This window comes from Rattus norvegicus, chromosome 7 (genome assembly GCF_036323735.1).
Source record: "Rattus norvegicus strain BN/NHsdMcwi chromosome 7, GRCr8, whole genome shotgun sequence".
Taxonomy (NCBI): domain Eukaryota; kingdom Metazoa; phylum Chordata; class Mammalia; order Rodentia; family Muridae; genus Rattus; species Rattus norvegicus.
This window is the reverse complement of record NC_086025.1, coordinates 119,203,947-119,221,674: the sequence shown is the minus strand read 5'-3', so window position 1 is coordinate 119,221,674 and position 17,728 is coordinate 119,203,947. Positions and strand designations below refer to the sequence as shown.

The 17,728-nt window shown below is 48.0% G+C and overlaps 1 protein-coding gene across 6 annotated transcripts in view; it reads right to left on the bottom strand.

Moving 5' to 3' along the window:
* Tbc1d22a (TBC1 domain family, member 22a) overlaps positions 1 to 17,728 on the bottom strand; it is a 284,988-nt gene that overhangs the window by 235,597 nt on the left and 31,663 nt on the right. The window contains exon 1 of one of the 6 annotated variants that reach the window (XM_039080327.2): positions 780 to 1,098. The exons of the other annotated variants lie outside the window; for them this stretch is intronic. The gene's annotated coding sequence lies outside the window, so the exon portion shown is untranslated. Of the gene's footprint in view, positions 1 to 779; positions 1,099 to 17,728 lie in introns of those variants that run through there. 6 annotated transcript variants of the gene reach the window in all.

Here is a 17,728-nt window from a genome sequence, read left to right as displayed (position 1 = left end):
TCTCAAGAAAAAGACACACAAGGCACTCAGAATAAGCCTAGACACATACAAACTACACACAAACACATACAAAGTGAGGGAGGGTGTGTGTGTGTGTGTGTGTGTGTGTGTGTGTGTGTGTGTGTGTAGCCCATTAAAAGAGAAGAGCCCCCACCTCCATGGCTAGAGAGGAGCTAAGAGGTGCAGAGTAGCCACAAGGAGCCAGAGGATAGGTGAAGGCCAAAAGGAAGAGAGGTTTGGCCACCTGCCCTGGCCTAATGAGTTGAACTTCACTTTGACCCGAGACAGGGCCTATCAAAGGCTCCTAAGGCAAAAGCTAAGACAGCAGACTTATGTGGTACAATCCCTGGGCGAAACAGACAGAAAGAGACCACCATCCACAGTGGCCCAGAGCCAAAGGACTATGGACTCAAGGACAGCCATGGAGCAGAGAGTAAAATGCAGGAGCCGTTGGGGTCTTCACTGCACTTAAAGCACAGAGCCATCAGTCAGAGCGAAATCACCTGAGAATACAACCAACACAGTAAGAAACGTCATCCTTCCTCCGCTTCCACTCCTTGTCTTTCTCCAGCCACACCAACAGATGCTATGAGTCTGAGGGAGAGCCCATGCTGAACAAATAGAGAACTGGCTGCAAACAAAGCCTCTGCTGCTACAAGACACAAAAAGTCACCAAAGCCCCTTGCCTCAGGGCTTCCAGTTGCCTTAAGTGGAAAGGCAGACAGCAGAGTACCAGCCATTCTAGGGACCGCCCTGTGAGAGCAAAGAAACCCACTCACCTGACCAGGGAAGAGGAGGCACCCGCTGACCAAGCCAAGGTGTGCGTCCAGGTAGAAGGGTCGCCCACACCACCTGGGCAGGCCATCACCCATAATGAGCAGGTGTGCTAGCTGGCAGCCAGGCCTCTATGGCTCAAAGGCCATCACTCACCAAGTATCATCAGGTGTATACTGAAATAATAGGTCTAAAACTAGGCATTATGACATATACCTAGAATCTCATATCCAGGAGGAAAAGGCTGGTAAGTTATGGGCCTACCGGGTGTCTTTCAGGACAGCCTGGGCTACACTGTAAGACCCTGTCCAAAAAAAAAAAAAAAAAAAAGCTGTGGCAATAGCTTCATCAGTAAAGAGTTTACCTTGCAAGTTCGACCCCCAAAGAACTTGGGCACGGGTAAAGAGCAGGGCAGTGGCACTGACTTGTACCTCCAGCCCTGGGAAGCTGGAGATAGACTGATCCCTGACACGCTCTGCACAGCCAGTCTAAGCTACTTGGAAAGCTCTATTGATCAGAGACTCTGTGTCCTGAGAAACAAACCTGAGGTTGACCTCTGACCTCCACACAGGGGAGTAAGAAATGTCTTCCCATGAGAATGGAAATGAGAATTCATAGCATCTTGAGGATGAGCAAGGTGGGTGAAGCAGCCACACTTACAACATTCACTCACAGTGAAAAGACCATGCTCTGCAGAGGAAGTGAGCTCCAGTCCTCTGTCCCTAGACTGTGCTCACCACACCCATGCCACACTCCCAGCGACAGCAGCTGGTGCACCAGGAACACTGCAGGACACGGATTATAACCAAGCGCTGCTGCTAAACTGTGACACTTATTAATAGACGATGAAGAACATTTTAACATAATTTGCTTTCCAGGCACAAAGAACCATGTCAGTCAACTCAGTACCCCAACAGAGGCAAGAGTCTCTGCTGGTGGCTTTCTGGCAAATGAAGAAAAACAGATTTTACAGTGAGCTAATCTGTCTTTAAAATAAAAATAAAAAATGAAGGCTGAAACTGAATGTATGTTTTCACTTATTCATTCGACAACTGGATGCTAACCAGGAGCCAGGAGCCATCCTGAACACAGTAGCCTTAAGTTACACTCTGAAATCAGATGAACATGGGGGACACTCAGGCCCCCGTCTCCACAGCTGCAGGGCTCCCACAGTTGGTTTGCACAGCCTCCTGTCCATGGGAGCAGGTCATCACTCCGACAGGTGGCAATGGCAGCATGTGACAACTCTGGGACAGGGCTCACAGCAGCCCAACTACATTGGGTAAGAGCCAGAAGCTTCAGTTTCTTGCTACAGCCGCTCCCAGAGACATCAGAAGAGCCAGCCTCCAGGGAAGGCCAACCGTGGAGAGCTGGCAAGGGCAACTGAGATAACGCCACCTCTTGCACATACATGGCAGAAGCCCCGGGGAAGCCTGCGCGACATATGCAAAGTGTCAACTTCCATTCCAGAGAAACCGCAGGAAGGCAGAACCACGCCTCTAACTTGAGGGAGCTCCACTCAGAAATGACTGCACTTATTCTGGAGTTCTGAGGCAACGCAGAAAGCAGAGCAGTCAGCCTGCTAGAGAAAGCAGCCAGCGGGGCTTCGGCTGGCTGGGCCTTCCTGGAGCTCCACAAGCATCGGTGCTTTATTACCACGTGGCTTCGGTGCTCAGATGGCATTGATTACCATTTTAATTTTTCAAAAATCAAAATGTACAGACTGCACAATCAATGAGCAGATTTACCAGGCCAGCACTCTGTGTTCTAGCAGCATTGATCTCACTTAAGCTTCCCAGCAACTCTGCCAGGTGGAAGGGTGCTCATTAACCTCCCTGCAGAAAACAGCACCTACAACAGGCCATGGCTCCTAAAGGGCAGAGTCGGACCTGAGCCAAGCCTTGCTTTCCAGAAAGAGTGGCTGAGAGGCAGCAGGAATCGACCCAAGTACTTATGCAAATGTGTGGTCGGAAGCTGCCTCCTTTTAAAATGGACCAAGCTCCAGTCATATTCACCTTAATATGAGGTGGAACACAGAGGAACAGGAGCCTGAAGTTAGTGACACCCTTCCCTTAAATGGTGGACCAAGATGGAGGACCCTCGAGCTGGCCTGCTGCTCTCTCAGGTAAAATGGGTATAACAGCATCCCAGGGATCACTGTGAAAGCTAAATGTCAAGTGTGTCCTTGAGCCCCACCAGTACAGGCCTGCTCTAAGAAACACACACACACACACACACACACACACACACTCACACTCACACACCAGGGACTTGTCCTAGAGAGCACTCACAGCGGTCCAAGCACTGAGCACAGGCATTCATCCACTTTCCAGCACAATGTGGGCTGGGCTCCTTAGGAAATGCCCTTACAAGACAATAGATGAGACAGTATTGCTCAGTGGTCAGCCCAAGCGAGGCACTAGGATTTCAGTACCCAAGAGACTGCAGCAGAATGTGATGGTGTTAACTATCAAGTTGACTTATGTGGCACCTGAGGGAGATTATCTTCATTGTAATAACTGATGTGGAAAGCCCTACCTGAAGGTGAGACCATTCCCTGGGCAGGGGATCCGAGACTGTCTAAAATGTACACAGCAAGCTGAGTGCCAGCTTGCATTCACCCTTCTGTTTTCTATTTGGGATGCAATGCGACCAGATGCTTCAAGCTCCTATTGCCTTGACTTCCCCTCCCTGACAGACTACAGCTTAAACTGTGCACTGAAATAAACGCCTTCCCCTGAAACTCCTCTTTGTCAGGGCCTTTTACTGCAGCAACTGGAAAAGAACCTAAGACAAAGGAAAAGTGTATGTTGGGGCCAGCCTGGGCTACTTGGAAACCTGACTGCAAAAACAATAATGGCAATAGTAATGATGAACAGTAGTAATCAATCAGGAAAACTGATGACAGATAGATAGGTCCATGATAGGTAAGCAAAAAGACGATGTGCTCACGTCTTAAATATGTGTGGCCTTTAAATCAATGAGTTTCTGTATAATAATTATCCCAAGAAAGCAACCAGAGACAGAGCAAAGATGCCAGCACCAGGATGCTGAGAGCAGTGTCTGGCAGGGAGACTTGGGGACAAAACAAATGCATAACAATAGGGGGTGTCTCTATAAACTGCAGCAGCTCCAAATGACGGTTCTGTGTGGTTATTAAATATTTGCTTGCAGAAGGACGTCTAATCATACGGAGAGCGGAGGGTTATTATTAATTGTACAAAGAACAGCGACAGCCTCACAGCCTAGATGAACTTCTGCTTGAAAAATATTTTCTCATATTACATATTTAATATGTATGTGAGGCCCGTTCTATTGAAAACCATTCACTGTGATCTTTGTGGAGAGGATTCACATAATTCACATCAATGGAGGGACCGGCGGCACTCTCTCCATCCAACAGCGGAGGATCAGGGACGGCTGAGAACCACAAAGCTATTCAACCTCTGTAAGGAGCTATCCCAGACACCCCAGACTTCAGGAAGCCCCAAAACACACAGAAACCTTATTTTAAAGGAAGACATAAGTACCACCCATTCTTATAGCACAGAAATATGTAATGGCCCAAGGAGGTCAGCACGAGGGTGAGAAGTGTATTGTATAGAAGGCCACATGACTCCAGGGACACTTGGCCTGTAGACATGCCACCATGGCCCCTCTCTATCCCATTGTTCCTCAGATGGCACACTTGTATCCCAACTTTATATGCCCCCACAAAATGTTCTTTTCTCCCAAAGCCTGCTCCTCGAGTGAGCGCCTCAGTAGGTAGATGGCTAGCAGACATTCAGCCACAGGCTGACACTCATCCTCAAGGGCCTCCTCCAGTTCCCCATACTCAGCCCATAGTATGTCCCTTCTCTAGAGCTCTGAGAGCCTCCCACAGGCTACCGTGCTTCCCAATGCCTTCCACAGCATACTCCTTACTCACATTCCCCTTGGCCTCACACAACCCTCCTAAGCCATCTTCCTACCTTCGTGGACAAGCCACCAGCACTTTCAGGAAACTTAAATCTCTTCCTGATAGTGATTAAAACCTCCCCGTCCTCCGCCACTGTCAGCCTGGTATCAAACCTCCCCACTGCCTCCCCCACCAGAAGCTCAGCTCTGACTGTTCCACGGCTTCCCCACGCCACTTCCCTCGCTGCACCAAAGCCATAGTAGCCTTAACAAAGCCCATCAGCACAGTGAGCTCTTCTCATGTCCTCTCTGCCCAACTACCCAGGACTCAGACCAAGGCTTAAATATGTCTTCAGGGGCTGGAGAGATGACTCAGAGGTTAAGAGCACGGACTGCTCTTCCAGAGGTCCTGAGTTCAATTCCATCAACCACATGGTGGCTCACAACCATCTGTAATGAGATCAGGTGCCCTCTTCTGATGTGCAGGCATATATGCAGACAAAACATTGTATACATAATAAATAAATCTTTTTAAAAAATACATATATATGTGCATATTGTATATATATTACATATAATATGTACGTCTATTACTTCAGGAGGAAGCCCAACCTAATCACCTGGGTAAGGAGATGCTTGGCCCACCTAACTCCAGTCCTGTGCTTTCCAATACAGATGTCACAGTGTCTACAGACACCTAAAACATGCCCATATAAGATGTCCCCTATGTGTGAAACACATACGAGTCACCGCAGTCAGATGGAATGGTTCCTATACCAGTTGCACATGAAATTATGTTGTGATAATATTTTTATTTACTGGGATAATTAATAAAATAAAAATAAATCCCTAGCTGCTTGGCTCTTCCTAACAGAGTCAGACGATGCCACATGGCACACATGCAGGAGGCAGCATCTTACCCGGGCAGGACTGCTCCACTGCCATCCCATCCTAGTACATCCCTCCCTGAGCACTGTCAGCTTTACCATCAGATCGAGGAGGGCCTCTGCCAACTCCCCAAGTGCACCTAACCGTCAGCACCAGGACCTTCGGCAGCAAAGGAACCCAGTGAGCTAGCTGAGCTCAGGAGAGAAGAGACCACAAGAAGAAACCTGGTGGCAAAGTCAGCATTTACAAAGCACTATTCCCTGGGCCATGAGGCCCTAAGCACAAGTCTGCAGCAAGCCTGGAGGCACCGGACATCAGCGTGCCACTGCCATAGGTAGTCTACATGCTGAGTAGTACATCTCAGGCCCTCCACTAGGCTGTCCCCTGGGGCGCTGACCCTGGTGCTGACCACTGTAGAATGCTCATTCTACCCATGATTCACAGAGAGTGGGCCCTAGTATTGACTGTGCTCACATACTCCCGAATCCAGATTCCACCCATGATTCTGAGGTAAAAGGAGACACTTTTCACATGTGCCCAGCATCCCTTCAGCAGCTGACTTGAGCTCCACTCGTCCTCCAGGGTCCCATTCCTGCCAAACCCACTCTAACCAACTCATCTTCTTCCTCAGCTCATCCATGGGCAGGGCTGCCCTGCCATTCTGGAGACACTAGGAGCTCTCTGACTCCCCAGGCACAACTGCTCCAACCTCGGTGTGCTGTTCACAGCAAGCCCTGATGTACCATTGGGCCCACAAAAACCTGGCACTGTTGACTTGGCACAGTCCTCAAACACCTTGTCTCCTTCAGTTCCTCCTTAGAGGCTTCCTGGTCCCGATGGAGAGCAATGGCCTCCCTCTGCAGTCAGGGAAGCTGTGAATTTCTCACACCACAATCTGTACTGAGATGAAGGGAGACCAAGTTCCACCTAGAGCAGAGCTTATTTGCCAGGTCACCAAGTACTTGGAAAATGGGGCCAGCTGGTGCCCTGGCCCCAATCCCCCTAGACTACACAGCAGGGAGAGGACAGGGGGAGCCAGAAAGAGCTAGGCAGGGTGGGCCCGAGGCAACTCTAAGGGAGGAGAAGATTAAACAAGTAGGAGCAGCAGCCAAGAAAAGCACTAGGCAAGGAAGCAGGATAAGAAGGACAGGCTGCAGGACAATGGCTTCTGTGCCACCAGAACATGAGGGACAAAGAACAAGACAAGGACCCCAACTCTAAGTGCCAAGTGACTGGCCTGTTGCAGGGCTGAGTAAAACTGGCTGCAGTGATGGTCTTTTGTTTTTAATGTATTCTGTTTTTTTGTTTTGTTTTGTTTTTTGGTTTGTTTTTTTTTTTTTTTTCTGAAACAGGATTCCACTATTATAGCCCAGGCTGGCCCAGAACTTGTGACCCTTCTGACTGGGCTTTAAGTGCTAAGATGCCAAGCCTATGGTAAGGAATGACACCCGGGTAAGAAAGGCAGTGTTAAAGAACTGTAAACAGGACAATTCCAAGCTAGTCTCCCATCCACAAAGGCCTCCCCAAGATCTATCACCAGAACTCACGGTGGTGTGTGCACTCTGCAGGCTGCACCAATCCCTGTGGCCCTGCACTTTCTCTCTCATCCACCTGCCTACACAAGCCTTGGCTCCTGAAGCCTCAGAAGGCTGAGCCTTCCTGTGCTGCCATCCACACCACCGGGACACTGCCGTGACTACCTGGTGGTTCCCAGCACAGCAGCTCCTCCAGGGAGGCTCACAACTATCAGGTACACCTTTGTGTCCTCAGCATCCTGAACCGGACGGGAGCTTAAGAAATGTTGACAGATAAATGAGGGGACAACTCAATGCAAACAGATGAATTAATTAGTGAGGAGGGAATAAATTAATTCAAATGAGAATTGGCTGCAATCTTGTTAAAACTGCTTACTGACCTTTGAGGAGTCCAAGAAACGCTGTGCAGAAAACCCTTGGCAAATGGCACACTGGAAAAGCAGGCTCAATCTCTGAGGGAGACAGCAGCAGAGTCCAGATAGACTGCTGTGCTCCCTCAATTCAGAGCACTCGATACAGACGAGGGGGAAAGACAGAGGGCAATGAGTCAGCTGCTATCAACCTACCCAGGAAGGCCAGGGAGCCGCAGGGTCAAGCACCACCACAAAGAAAGCAAGTTACCAGCAACAAGCCTCCATTTAACACCAAGTCCTCTTGAGGACTCATACTTGGAAGCACAGAAGGTCTCAGACTCTGTGTTAGCTGTATGACTGACAGGGCAGTAACTAAAATTCACAGAAAACAGAAGCAACACTAAAAACAACTTGTATCCACCTAAGCAAACTGGCTTAAGAAATGTCCAGTCTATTGTGAACAGAGAAAGGACCATTTTAAAGCATGTTGCAAAAGCACTCACAATCATATTTTCAAGAAAAATCAGTGCCACAGGAAGCACTATTAAGAGAAGGAAAAAGGGGTTGGGGATTTAGCTCAGTGGTAGAGCACTTGCCTAGCAAGCGCAAGGCCCTGGGTTCGGTCCCCAACTCCGAAAAAAAGAAGAAGGAAAAAAAAAAAGAGAGAAGAAAAAAAAAAAAAAAACATGGTCACAGGGGGAAGACGGGCTACAAAGGCACAGTCAATCACACAGGACCTAACAGAGCCTCCAGAGGCCACTGCAGAGTAAGCTACAGAGTATCTCTCCTCCTAACTGGAGGTTACATCCCTGAAGTAAGATCACGCCCAGAAGCCTCAGCTACATCTAAGTCAGCCAGTTCTCACAGTGTGACCTTGGCCCATCTGGCTCAGTCTACCGTCTTAAAATAGAGTGTTGAAAGAAGAATGGAGAAATACATATAAAATACTTCGCACCACCCCAGGGGTACAGTAAGAATTTAAAAATATCAGGTACTATTGTTTTTCTTAGTATGTCCAATGTTGGCTAAATTCTAAAGACAAAGCTAGGTCATTTTAAATCACGATTAGTTATGTGTTATCTGAGATAAACCAACCATTTGGGAGGTCAAAGTCCAAGGATTTCAAGTTTAAGGCTGACCTAAGAAATAAAAGAGATGCTGTCTCAGATAAAATATTAAAAGTGGGGCTGGAGAGGCAATTCAACAGTGGGTGCTGTCGAAGATAAGGGAGGGAGTGCAAGGCAAAGGAGAACCAAGGATGCAGGCCAAGGTGGGAGGAGTAACAGAGAAATATTCCCGAAGACACAGCTACTCCTGCACCGGCAGCTGGTGAAAGAGGAGAGAATGTGTGCAAAAGCTGCTCAGACGTAAAACCCATCATGGCTCTTCTAAAGGGACACCAGGGCCTCAAGCCACAGACACCCAGGCTACAGCACCCCATACATGGTCAGGACTCATTCTGGCCCAGAAGGCATCCCCTCCTTACACTGCCCTTACCTGCCCTGATCAAGGTGGAACTCAACCCCAGTCATGATGGACCTCAACTTGGCTGGAGGTAAAGTTCATTCAACTCAGGTCAGGGTGGAAGCTCACCCGACAACAGTAGCCAGCAGCACAGACATCACGTATGCAGCCATCCCGGCACTACATGCACCCCAACCAAGACCCAGCAAACACATCACTCCCTCACTGCCTTCCCAGGACTGGACACATGCAGCGTGTGCCTTTCCTTCCCGCCTCTGCAGCAGCCACTCACGCCAGCCCGGTCCTCCTGTCTCAGGAAACACTCAACATCCTAAGGCGCATACTGCAACTGAATGAAGTAATTTCCACTCTTAATAACAGCATTTTCCTTCTACCCCAAGAAAAGGAAGAAACTTTTAGGATAAAAATAAGATTTATCTCTCCGAGAAAAAGAGAAAGTCAGCCATACTAGCCAAAGAAACTTTAAAATCTCATATGACGTAACCATAAATTAAATGCCACACACACGGGAGAATCAGAATGGCTTGGCTAAGTAGGTGCTATACTTCACTGCGTGCTTTAGGTAATGGAGATGATTTTCAAGCATAGAAGACAGAAGAGTTTTAATGGCTTCTGAGAGAACTAGCACATGAATGAAGTGTGCGTCTTACTAATTCATAGACATTTGTTCAGAAAATAACCATGAACAAACGGGAGAAAGGAAGGACAGGGCTCTGCTACACAGTTAATGGTCTGCGCTGGAAGGGCTCAGACCAAGGGCATAGGCAGTGACAGCCTAATCCCCTGCACTAAGACTGGAGGGAATGGACAAGAGGCAGGGGAGACCTCCTGAGTCACCAAAACAGCCTGAATGTAAGTAGATCTGTAATGTGATCTGTAACGTACAAGACTATGTGACCAGAAAATGGCTGGCAGGGAACTAAAGGAAAAAAATGTAAAAGCAGGTACAAGATTACCTCCAAATGGACAAGCTAGGATTTGGAGGGGTCAGAGAACTTTCTAAGAGAGCTTTTCTAAGGAGTAGCAGTCCCAAAACTTGACAAGGTACTAAGTTCAGGAAAGTCACCTATAGTTTGAGCCTGCCCACATCTCAAATTGAAATGCACCTCAGATACAGTGAGCCTGCCACAAATTCCCACCTCCTCAGCCCCTGAAACCTATTTCTAAATGATTCTAAAGAACCAGGCAAAGGCCTGGCAGCCACCAAAATGGCAGCCAGGAGCTTGTTCCAACCAGGGCCCCTCAAGTCAGCTGGGAACCGCAGCTAAGGAGACCCCAGGGCTAAGTAGACAGCGTGTGAGATCCCTGGGGCCTATGTAGTTTGAGTGCCAGCGTCCTGTCTGTGGCCTGTGATCCTGATTCATGAACAACCCCAAGTTCTCTCTCTGCCACCAGCCAGCTCCAAACAGCCTCATTATACTTGAGCCTGCTGTGACCATAGGGTATGCAGGGAAGAAAGGGCTGGTGCCAGGGAGAGAGCAGGCAGGAGGAGGCAGCGGCAGGGGACAGAAGCTTCTGCCAGACCCAAAAATGGCACAGAGGGAGTTCCAAACAGCTGCAGTTCAGAGCCCAACTAATTCACTTGCTGCTGAATTTCAAAGTGTTACCCACATGTTGCTACCTCCTGCCTTCCATTGGGATTGTCACAAAGGAACAGAAGGCTGATTAACCTCCCCCAAGCACAGTTCCAATCACCTCCTTCCCTCCAGAAATATCCCATGGCTCCCAGGTAATCCCAGAACAAAGTCCAAATCTGGAATCTGGAAGACTTTCAGACCTATACAGTCATCTTCACCAGCTCCTTCATTTACTGTCAGAGAAACTGAGGCAAAGCATGGTGTCAGTCATGAGAAGGTCTGAGGCTGCCGAGGCAAATCTGGAGATGTCACCATCTTCTCTCCATCTCCAGTGGTCTCTTCTTGGCACACCAGCTCTCTCAGAACCAAGTGCTTGGCCAGCAGCCACTGCATTGTAAGCATTGCCCATGGCCTCTGCCACAGAACCAACACTCGTGCAGGCTGGCCAACTGAGACCACCTCTCAGGCCCACCTGGTTTCAAGGGCTGCTCTACCAGTGGGTGACCCTGAGACTGGGAATGACTGGTACCATGCATACTGAGCTTGCACACAGCTCTGAATCACCAGGTTACTCCCATTCCCTGGGATATCTACCTTCCCTGTCCCCTTTTCCTAAGCTTTACCTTAGGGGAACCCTTGCCCTATCTTCCAGTCACTGCCATCACACTTGTAAGACGAGTGTGATGTTTTACCCATGAACTCACCCATGAATACCTGTCTTGGGTAACACGCTCAAGTGTGTGCATCACCTCCCAGCATAAATCAGACCTGGGCAAGCAGCTACTTACATGTGAAGAGCAGTCAGAGCAAAGTGCCCTCTTCTTGGCACGTCCAACAGTAGCACCACCCAACCCCTGCCTGCCACTTCCTCCCACTCCAACCAGCTACCCTTGCAGCATACAACCAAATACCAAAGCCTTGTCACAGAAGCCTGCTATCACTCAGTGTTAGCATCTAGCAAAGCACGTTCATTTGTGTATCCAGACACCCCTATGCCTAGCACATACCTGCCATGAGGCATGCTCAGGAAGCCCTGAACCTGCTCTCACACTAAGTGTGTGAGACCATTCTCAACTATAGCTTTTTTTTCCTAAGATTTATTTATTTTTAGTTTAAGTGTGTCTTAGTTAGGGTTCTATTACTGTGAAGAAACACCATGAACAGTCACAAAGAAAAACATTGAATTGAGGCTGACTTACAGTTTAGAGACGTAGTTCATTATTGTCAACCATGGTTGCATGCAGGCAGACGTGGTGCTGAAAAGGTAGCTGAAAATTCTACAAGCACAGGAAGAGACTGAGACAACACACGTCTTCCAGCAAGACCACACCTACTCCAACAAATCCACACCTCCTCACTGTGACGCCCCATTTGGGTCTATAGAGGCCATTTTTATTCAAATTACCACAATGTGTATGGGTATTTTGTCTGCATGTATGTCTGTGTACCACATATAAAATGCCTGAGGAAGTCAAACTCCCTGGAACTGGAGTTATACAGATGGCAGTGAGTCACCATGTGAGTGCTGGGATTCAAACATGGTTCCTCTGGGAACCCCGCAAGTGTTCTTAACTTCTGACTATCTCTCCTGCCCCCAACTACGGCTTCTTAATAGCTGAAAGCTGGAATTACTAGGTGGTGTTACAATGGACTTGGGAATACTAGGCAGTGCTACAGTGCCCATGAACAACATAAAACAAGTGAACAGCTACATTCTACACTTACCCAGGATGCTTCATCTTCCCACTAAGCCCCAAGTCCTCTGCAAGAGGTGGCCTGACAGAGCAGAGCAGAGCACACAGGGACTGTGTGCCAGAGAGTTGTGGCTTCAATGCCCATTTCTACCCAAGAACCTGATGGTGCAGTGGTTTTCAGTGATTTTCAGTGCTGCTGGATGTGGAATCATTTAGGAGACACTTCTCTGAATGTGTCTGTGAGGGTGGTTACAGAGAAGATTAATCAAGACCCATCCCACAGGCTGGGTCCCAGACGGAATAGAAAGGGAAGAAAGGAGAAGCCAGTTTAAGCACCAACACTGGTCTTTGTTTCCTAATAGAAGCAAAAGGTCCAGCTGCCTCACCTTCCTGCCACCCTGTCCCCTGGCCATAATGGACTGAGCTCTCGGACTGGGAGCCACTAGAAACCCTTCCTTCAGACCTTGCTTCCCCAGGTGTTCTGTCCCAGCAGGAGGAACAGTAACTAATGCAGACAGAGGGGTACCAGACCGAGCACCAGGATGTGCCAGGGAGACATTATCTGCCGACCAGAGGGAAGAGCGGGTGGACTGTGCCTGGTAACCACTTCAGTCTCGGTGCTATATTCCTGGGCTACCCTGAGCCTGTCATCCTAGATGTCAGTAGTGTGAGTGAGTAGCCCTCATGATCCCACAGTCCCCACAAGACAAAGAAAAGAGTTGACAAACCACTTTCAAGTGGGTACCTGGATCCTGACAAAAAGAGCTCTGTGATAATGGGGAGCACCTGAAGAGGCTACCCTAGAGACACAGGAAGGGCCCTCTCTTCATTCAATAGTAAAAATGAGAAGTGCTTAGGTTCATAACTATTACAGAAACCTTTTCAGATGAGGGACCAGTTGTCAATCTTCTGCAGGACAGCCATTCAAGGAGGTGGCCACTGGGAGGTGGGGGTGTTTACCTGTCTGCCCTCAGATAGCCTGTTGTGTGTTATTTTAATGTTACATGGACTTTGATAAAAAAGTATTTTCTCGGGGTTGGGGATTTAGCTCAGTGGTAGAGCGCTTGCCTAGCAAGCGCAAGGCCCTGGCTTTAGTCCCCAGCTCCGAAAAAAAGAAAAGAAAAGAAAAAGTATTTTCTCAAGCACTGATCGGCTCCTGTGGCATTTTGAAACTGGTGAGCAGACAGGAGGCTGAGTGAGCTGCATGCTGGGTGCCTCCTGTCCCCAGGCTCCTGGACCGTCTAAGTAAGGAGTGAGTACAGAACACCTACATGCTGCCATTTGTATCTCTAAACAAGTAGGAGGGAGACAGTGTGTTAGCCACGCCTCCTCCTAAGAAGAGACAAGACCCAAGGTGGCTGCTGCATGGCAGAGGGAGAGCAGTCACTGTGTGGGCCCTTCGGGAACATTCCAATTCTCTAACGCTGTATTGCAATGCAGCTTTTCAATTAAAATAATTAGTGAATCAAAAGTAAAAGGAGGCATCCCCATTCCCCAGACTCAGGCAGGCCTCGCCTCCCCCTCCCCCTCCAGAATGTCAGTGAGTAGCATTCCTGTTATTGCAGTTTAAGTCATGATTCTGAAGACCACAAAACATGTCAAGGTTTTGATCAAGCATAAAAATAAAATGCTGCTTCAGATGGATATGCAATTTTAATACCGATTTTACATAAAGATCGTTTGTGTAGCCGTTTAAAAAAGGACGGCGAGAGGGGCTGGAGAGATGCTCAGCAGTTAAAAGCACTGGCTGGGTCCCGGGTCCAGTGCTAGACCTGGTCCACTCTCCTGGAAACCTGCCACCCTCTTCTGGTCTCTTTGGGCCTCTGTATTCGCACAGTGTATATGAGCTTACACAAGAGCACAACATACACATTAAATAAAGTTTTTAAAATTCTAAGTGGTGGTTGCAGAGGAAGTGGTAACATGGAAAAGCTTATGATAGCATTAACCAGAGAAGAAGGTTTAAAAAGGGAAACTAGCAAATCACAGCATTCTTCCCCGACAGCCTCCATGGGAAAGCAGAACGGGGAGGGGTGTGCATAGGAAACAGGTCGGGTGGCTCCTCACTAACCACTCCCTGAGGGGTCTCATCGCACCTCCAGGAGCTTGCACTACGTACCATCGCCTGTTCTACAGGGGATGGAACGGGAGTTCTAAGGAGGCTCTAAGAAGCAGGACAATGACCAGGCAACCCTGTTGGTATCACGCACAGTACAGCAGGACCTGTGCCGTTTATACCAACTTGAGAAACTAAAACAAATATGTGGGTAACATCATGGGTTAAAAAAGGTCTTAGTTGTTGTAGATTGAGGTGTGTCCTTCAAAAGGCACATAGTAAAGCCCAACTCCCACTGTGACACAGGGCTAGGGCCAAACAAGGTCGTGAGGGTGGGCCGCTAGGGGACAGTGCTGCACCTCCAAGTATAACGCACTTGAGTGTACCAGCTATCTCTCACTAACTGGGTTCCTTCTCTCTTCTCCTCCCCTCCCCCCGTGTCTCTGTCTCTGTCTCTGTCTCTGTCTCTCTCTCTCTCTCTCTCTCTTTCTCTCTCTCTCTCTCTCCCTCTCTCTCTCTAATTCTAGCTCTTTCCACTCTCCCTCTCTCTCCTCCTTCTCTAACTCGAGCTTTCTCCCTCCAACCTACCTGTCTCTATCACTAACTCAGGCACTCTCACTCCTCTTCCTCCTCTTTCTCTCCCTCTTTCCTTTTCCCCCTCTTTCCCTCTTCCCTCTCTCTTTCTCTAACTCTAGCACTGTCCTCTCTCCATCCTTGCTCCTTTTCTAAGTCTTGCTCTCTTTCTCTATCTGTTTGTACATACACAAAAGCAGAGCCATGTGGGGACAAATTTTAAGTGCCGTCTTCAACGAAGAGGACAGGCATCACCAGAAAGTCCCTCGGCCCACCCCTGATCTTGGACAGCCATGTGGGTCCTATGAGCCCCACACGTGTCCAGGGCACTGATCTGTGACAGCAGCCTCACGCTCGCCACCTGTTTGGAATTCCTCATCTGGAGAAAGTGTTATTCTGCTGTCAAGCACTGGGCACTGTGAACAGAGGGAAACCTCCGAGACCATTTCAACAGCATCTGAGGCTGCATCAGAAAGCCTGTCCCGGACATCACACCCACACAACAGAATCAGCAGATACAATATACAACACAGGCATACAGAGACACACAGACACACACTCACCATCCACACCGTCACCATCAGCACCGTCACATCAGCACCGTCACCATCAGCACTGTCAGCATAGCACTGTCCATCATCACTGTCATCATCACTGTCATCATCCTGCCCAGGGCCAGTAGACAAAAGGAACAAAAACCCTGTAAGCAAAAACACTGAAAACCAAGAGAGACCAACAAGCTAGTGAAGCAGAAAACACACTGTAAGCTACATCATCACTGGGTCAAGACAGTAGCAGATCCTGAAAGAATCTGAGAACTAATCACTCTGTACCCACTGGGAGATGCACCCCAGAACACAGTCAAACAGCACCTCACAAGAGCTTCCTGTCCTGAAACTCAGTGGGGATCCCTTCCACCCACTTAGAAAGTGAGACCCAGAGAAGCACAGCGCCATGGAGCACCCTGCAATCCTGCTCAAGCTGAGACAGCACTGATAATAAGAACATACCCGGCATAAGATAACTACATGTGTAGGCAAAGCCACAGCAGAGCGTTGGGACAGCTGGACCACACAGCAACCTGAGGGAAACAGAAGCTGGGAAGAATACTCAGAAGTGATCCCTGGCTAAGGGCTGGACAACGACTAAGGGAAGGCTGACCCCTGCTGTTCAAGGCAGAAACCAACACCATGGGCAACCTCATGTTTGTCACTGAGGCGCTACAAGCCTACCAGTCTAGTAACAGCCCTGGACAGCATGCAGAGGGGAATGGCACCTCAGGACTAAAAGCTAGTTCCACCTAGACACGGCAAGCCTCAACCAAAGCATGCAGGTGACAGGAAGAAGGCCTGGGGTTGGGCACATTGCTCAGTAGGGAGGCCTTGGTTGCTCTCCAGCACCACAAAAAAATTAAACAAAAAACAAACAAATAATGACCCAACCAACAACCAAACCCCAGATGGACAAGTCCAGTGCAGAATCACAAAGTCAGGCCGATGGGAATCCTCCAACTACACAACCGACCTCAGTGAGAATGAATCGGACGAATGTCAGGGAATTCAAAGGAATGGTTTGAAGAATGTTGGCAAAATCAAAGAGACACGAACTCCTGAATGAATTCAAAGACAATACAAACCGCTGGATGAAATAAAGATGTCAATAGAGCAAATGAAAGATGAGTTCAGTAAATATAAATACTGGAAAACTCAAATTGAAGTAAGTCAAAAATAAATCAGGGGAGACCTCACCAATAAAACAGATCAAGTGGAAGGCAGACTATCAGGATGTGGAGACGCTGGATCAAGAAAACTGAAATAATTCCTTGCAGTCCATCTGACCACCACAGACTACAGAGCAGAAACCAACAGCAAGAGAAACTGCAAACAGACAGGGGCATCCATGAGACTGACACATCCTACAATCAGTAAATTAAGGGAGGGAAATTTACATTCCTAAAATGTAAAGCTGTAAAAACTCATAGGTGCACTATGGGTGCAGTGAAAGAAGTTCTAAGGGGAAAGTTTAATACAGCTGATTTTTAAAAAAAAAAATAATTGCATGTATTTCAAATAAATAACTTAATGACACCTGTTAAAAACTCAGAAAAAAAAGGCTGGAGACATGGCTCTGCAGTTAAGAGCACCCAGGTTTGAATCCCAGCACCCACATGGTGGCTCCCAAATGTCTGTAACTCCAGTCCCAAGAAATCTGATGCCTTCTTCTGGCCTCCATGGGCACCAGGCATGAACATGGCACACAGATATGTATGCAGGTAAAAAACTCACGGATATAAAATGAAATAAAAATAAAGAACTTAGGAAAGCAAGAACAAGCCAAATCCAAACACAGTAGGCAGGAAGAAATAATAAAGATGAGGGCCAGAAGCAATGAAAGAGAAACAAATGTATTACTGGCGGTGATGGTTGCTTTTGGAAAAGATAAACAAGATTGACGATCCATTAGATAAACTAATCAAGAGAGTAAGAAGGCACAAATTAGTAAAATGAGAGATGACAAAGAAGACATTAAACTAGACACGAATGAACTTCATTAGGTCACCAGGGCATACTTTGAAAACCTCTATTCCAATAAATTGGAAATTGTAGATATGGACAGATGTGACTTCTCAAAAGCACAGATATAAACAGCTTAAATGAATCTACAATCATCAGTGAGACTGAAGCAGGAGTAAATTCTCCCAACTAACAATAAGGCCCGGATGCGGGCGGATTCACACTGAACTCCACCAAACCTTTCAAACAGAGCCATCGAGAGTGCTTCTCAAGCTACTCGGTAAAGCAGAAAGAAAGGAATGTACCAAACTCCTCGGTAATGCCAGTGTCACCAGTGTCACCCTGATCACAAAACCAGAAACACACGCACAGAAAATTTACAG